The following is a 6,000-nucleotide window of genomic DNA, read 5'->3' on the forward strand; positions in this document are numbered from 1 at the left end:
CCATGTTTTTCTATTAAATTTTATGTTCTTCTCATGCCATGAATATGATATATGCCACAAATATGCCATAACAGGCAGAAGTGTTTTTCCATTGGTTAAAATTTAGCAAGAACAAATTTTTATTTCTTTTATTGTCTCATCACCCATGAAGCTGCTTGGTTCCAGAGGACTCAAAGACAAGATGAAGGCTCTGATTTTGTTTGCAATAATTTTGATCTTTACTGCTTGCTTCATGGTAAATATGAAATATTTTACATATATTTATTTTCTTATTCAGTTCCTAATCATAAGGGGTACATCCAGTTCATTGTTTTATATGAATATAGCTTTATACTAAACAAACCCTGATTTTATTTTATTTCTAATACCTTAATTTAACTTCCTCTATGATCTTTTGTTGACCTTGGAATGAAATCTTAATATTTTTCTTCTTCCACATACTGATAGGTCTCTAGAATTCCAAACACATGTAAATTGGACATTGTAGTGTTGTGATTTTTAAGTTTTTATGTTAGTCTGATTCTACCTCTGCAGGAGCACTCCTAGATAAAATTTAGTCCTTGGTAGACTCTCCAAAAAGAAAAAGGTGTGAAGAAGAAAACTGAGCATAAGAAACACTGTAAAATGAACTTGCAACCATATAAAGAACTCCACAAGAATCAAAAAAATTAAGAAAATCTAGACATGATATTAACTGCCAAGCAAGAGCATGTGCTTGCTATCCCATAGTATTTTTAGATTTGTTAACCTAACACCCACACTTAAATTACATTACCTAGAGGATGAGAGGGACATTGTCTAAGACTTATTGCTGTGAACATATTCCAGTATCATTTCATGAACAACCAGTGTCTTATGGTCACTGCTAACTATGGGAACTGCCTCTTCCTTCCCAATGCTAAAATGCAGCAAAGAGGATTTTCCATTCCATGAAAAACCCTATTCCAGAGCTTCTTTGTACTATTTATTTTTCTCTTCTATAAAAGACAGGTTGGTTTTTTTCTCACACCAACTTCATAAAGATGCTTGTAGTAGCATAGTGGTCTCCAGGCTTGACACCTGAGTGAATGGTAGTTATAATGATACTGGAAGCCAAATCTAGCACTACCTGGTCACTGAGGACCAGGTGCCAACACACTCATGTGAATGTAGAGGAAAAGGAATCCTTCTGCTAAAAGGATTCAAGAAAAATAGATCATCCTTATTCCACAGACTGTGCACTCTTTAAACTGTTAGAATGTTGCTCATGCAATGATGACACCAGAAATTTTAAAAATGTATTTCATTCTATTTCTTCTAATGCAACCACATTTTGCCCTCAGACCTGACTTACAATCACTACCCTTCTCAAAATTCCATACATGCTCTGGATCTAACGTTTTAATGTTTGTGTTTTCTATCTCATTTTAGTCTGTTGATGCCCTTAAGAAGAGAAAGCACAAAGTAAGTTTTATTACGATTATGGTTATCTTTTTACATTTTCAATCATAATCAAAAGCCAGTATGTCTGACAAGCTGAAAATGTACAAATATTTTATTTACAGCCAAAAAAAATGCCAACAGAACCAGAGAGTCACCTGAATATCAAAGTTTAGGAAACAAATGGGAATAGTTTTGGTGTAAGCACCAAAATCTTGCCTCAGTTACCTGCCTCTTGATATGTATTAATCTGCAGTGGGAGGAGACAAATTAGTTCATGAAATGCAGTGCTTTCCTAGCCATCAGTTCCAAAATCTGTATTTCTTTGTTCAGCGTAGATATATTTTTCCTTATATGTGTTGATGGTTTTTTAAATAAGGAACATTTTCTATGATCCTGAAAAAAGCAAAAACTCTGCTACCAGCAGCCAGTGGGAGGCTACTAGCCTGCCAGTCCCAGCTCATGTTACTCTGCCTGCCACCCTCTGCCTAGCCCCAGTGGACTGGCTCTGGCTCAGAAAAACCCAGTGAGTTTCTCCACCAGCCTGTGAGCTGCAAGTACACCTCTTCTAGTGAAATATCAATCCCAGCCTCAGAGAGGTGGGTCCTCTCCTTTTTAACCTTTGCTTGTCCACTGAGTACTCTCCTTCATCCTCTGGGATTCTTTAGAGTTTTCCTTACCTATATAACTACAAAAGTTCACATATGACACTTAATCAAATTTTCAGTGAAATATTTATTAAACCCCCTCTTTGTCCCTATGTTCTATTTATCGCTGGGATGTAGTTAATCCTGTTATAATTAATAATTCATTATATTAAACTTTCCCTGTTAAAAAAAAAAAAGCAAAAACTCTTTATTTTCTTAAACCCAATGGTGTCCAATAAAAATGGAAGAAAATCCAAAATCTTCTGGAAAGACTTTTCAAAGTACAAATCCCTGTGTCCACGCTCTGCCATTTCTAATTCTCATAACCCCACCCCACGTCAGACTGGAGGTGGAATGCACAGAAGGATGTGTTACCTGAAAATACTTGTCATGACACCCTGTTAGATCCCCCTTCCCCTTTTTCTTCACCACCAGACATGTACTCTAAATGAGCCTTAAAAAAAAAAAGTTATCCTGCCTCTAACGCTGTGGAATAGACATTTCTAAATTTAACGACCCAAACTGTTCTAACATTCAGAGAAAAAAAAACATTCCAAATCTGTACATTGCCTTGAAAATTTCAGCAATATACTTCTTCTCTATTCTCTTTTTTTCTCCACCCCTTCAACCCCATCAATTTGGGGTTGAAATAATTTGAGAAATATTTCTTACAATTTGCAAAGTGAAATAATTCTGAGAAATGTTCAGATACATGTAACGGGATTGGTCTGACAACCTCCATTCAGTGAAACCTAGACCAATCTGTGAATATTCAATTTGTCTCAAACCCTGATCATTCCACAGTATCCCTGTAATCAGCTACTCACATCTCCCTAAGTGTTGGAGTTGTAAGTAGGAAGAAGAGCAGCTCCAGAGTAGGATATTTTTCTTACTCACTGATCACTGATTTATATTTTTACATCATGTTTCCTTTTGATTGCCTAAAGGTAAATGTAGCCACATATACCAAAGCATCAGTTTTGGAAATATAGCTGAGATCTCACATCTACAGAGCAATAAAAATCTTGCAAAGGGTTAAGAGAAGAGAAAACAACATTTTTAGAATGTTAAAGCAGCTCTCTAGTTAAATTGACTTATCCTAAATGTTGAGTAGCTCCTGGCTCTTCCAGTAAAGATCTACCGGAGTCTGAGATCTATTTAGTGAACAAACACAACACTGTCAGAGTCACATGGCACAGGAGCACCAGAGCCTGAGGAGTGAAGGTCTTCCCCCAATAGTCCACACTATAAGATACTCCAAACTCAGCCTGAAAGACATTGGCATGAGAAAGATATACAACACACAAACAGATGAGAACTAATGTTTCATAGAGAGGAAAGTGAAGCATCATATTTAGAACTTCAAGAATTAGCCTCTACCAGTGAAGACAAAATGAGAGACCTGGGCCTAATCAGAAATCCTCAGGGAATGTCATGTCAAAAGTCTATGTAACTGAAGCGAATTAAATCAAAGTGTCCTTTGCATTGCTGACTTGAGGCTTTCACAGGGTAGAAATGCACTGACAAGGTAATTCCGGCTTTTAGTGTCTGTGTTTCTGTGCAATGAGTCAGTCACGTGGATTCATGGAATGCTTTATCAATCTTATTGCATTTTCAGGTATATGAAAAAGGGACAATGGAAGGTTTTTGTTGTCTCCTTTTTTTCTCTTCATTCAGAGTAGTAAAATGCATTATACTTTTTTACAAGATGGAAATTAGAACGGATTCCGTAACAAGTACTCCATGAAACACTAAAACCCTAATATGAAGAAGTGCTAAACAGACACAAACACAAACACACGAAATTTTCATAATTAAGTAAATTTGAAAAAATCACATATCTCTTGGATACTCTAAATATTCACTCTATATTATGTTAACAATTCCAATAAATACTGCAGTTAAAAAAAAAAGAAAAGAAAAAAAAAATGTTTTATTTTACCCAAAACCTTTCCAAAGTTATTTGGCCACCAAAACTTTTACATAATGCTTATTATGGAACACATTTTGGAAAAACCTGTAATAAAACTACCAACTTTGAGAACAGGAGGGACATAGTTTACTTCATTTATATCTCAGCCAAAATCATAATTAAAAACACCATATGAGGTGTGCAAATTACTCATCAAATTACTTATGAAAGAAATTTAGAATAGTTGTATAAATTTAGGTGGTAATATAAATACATATTTAAAGCTTGATTTTAGTTTATGCATCCCACCTGTGTAAAAACAATTATTTGTTTGTTTTCTGTTCTTTCTTTGAAGTCTAGCCATAGTTCTGAAAAGAATTTCAAACCATTTAAACAAAGAAGTCCTGGAAAGGCAAACTACAAACATTTTACGAAATTTGAACTGGTTTCTGGAGTTCCCCTTGGTCTCCATCATTTCTTCCCCCATCAAAGCCCTCATCACCCCCACTGCCCACATCGTCCATCATCCAGACCCACACGACGACCTGAAAATGATGTAAACCCTAGTTCTCAAGCACTACTAGCCACTTCTGCTCCTGCAACTGTTGCGGCCACCACAGCCACTTCCATTGCCTCTATCAGCAAAACTACAGGGGCCACTTCCAACAGCACAGCTCTCAGCAGCCTCCAATCTGAGGCTGTCACCAACACTGCAGCAGCTGAGTCTAACTCAACTGAGGTGGCTGACACCAGCCCTGCCAATTCTGCAACTGTCTGAGAGGACAATAACACCAAATCACAAGATGATAAAAACAAACCAAGGTAAATATTTTCCAAAATATTTTCTGAGTGACTTTCACATATGTCTGGCCACAATCAAAAAGAAAGATAAACAAACAGTTTCTAACTCTGACATATGAATTAGAAGCTCTTATTCCCCCTTTATTTCACAAACTGAATTTGGTCTCCTTGAGTATAGGTCATATCTATAAACCCAATGCTGGCTGATTCCCACCAAAGAAACATATAATTAAAGGATCACCAAATGTGTATGGGATTTTGCTTTTTTATCCCAATACTAAAATATGTTTTATTTATCAGGAAAAGCTTACCTTTAATTAGGGCCTTAGTAAATTAAAGTTATTTTGGACTTCAATATTTATTAAGTTCCACAAAGTGCACATTTCACAGAAGAGGAAGTCTTCCTCACTCTTTCAGGACCTGCCAACACTAATAAGGCAAGAAAGGAGTAAATATTGTAAAAAATATTACAATTATCCTTGAAAACAGTAACATAAACAAATCCCAACCAAAAGAAGAGCTCTCTTGCTATAAACAATGACTGAAACACACGCATCATGATATAAAATAATCATTCAGAAACAATATCAAAGAAGTAGAACATCATATATTCATCTTATTTCTGAATATAACAGCTTATAATTACAAAAATAAATGGGAAGAATTATCCTAACTATATAATGTAAAAATCACAATATAGATGCCAACAGTTGAACACTTAGATCAGATGTTGTTTTAGCACCAAAGATTTATATTGAATCTAATTTAATACTCATATCAACCCTGTGAAACAGATCTCATGGGCTTCTTTTTAAAGAAGAGGGTACTGAGGCTATGAGAATTTAAGTTACTTTCCAAAGAATGCAAAGTCATAAATGGTAGACTAGTCTTCAAATTCACATCCATTTAACTCTAAAGTTGCAGCTTCTAATGTCCTTCCCAGCATTTGGCTATTTTAAAACAATTCAAGAGGGTAGAGTTTATGTACCTTTAGTTAATGGCTCATGATTTTTTGTTTTGTTTTTACAGATCCTGAAAAACTGAATATTGATATATTTGTGATCACCTTCTCTCAGCATTTTGTTTTAACAAAAAGATTGGAAGAGGTATAAAAATAGAGAGATATGATTCTTGCTGTTTTTTCTTTTGTCTTGCTATGCCATAAGATAAACCTGACTTATGCATTTGATTACATGTGTATTGATCTCTTCTTTATTACTG

General features: G+C 35.3%; 1 long non-coding RNA gene across 1 annotated transcript in view; it reads right to left on the minus strand.

Annotated features, from left to right (window-relative positions):
- Nucleotides 1-5,198, minus strand: part of LOC135269901 (uncharacterized) — a 113,525-nt gene extending 108,327 nt beyond the window's left edge. The window contains exon 1 of the long non-coding RNA XR_010338155.1: nt 5,091-5,198. This is a non-coding gene — a long non-coding RNA (uncharacterized LOC135269901). The remainder of the gene's footprint in view (nt 1-5,090) is intronic.
- Nucleotides 5,199-6,000: the final 802 nt, after the last annotated feature.

Source organism: Aotus nancymaae, unplaced genomic scaffold (assembly GCF_030222135.1).
Source record: "Aotus nancymaae isolate 86718 unplaced genomic scaffold, 86718_ANA_hifiasm-v0.15.2.pri h1tg000006l, whole genome shotgun sequence".
In the NCBI taxonomy this organism is placed as follows: Eukaryota; Metazoa; Chordata; class Mammalia; order Primates; family Aotidae; genus Aotus; species Aotus nancymaae.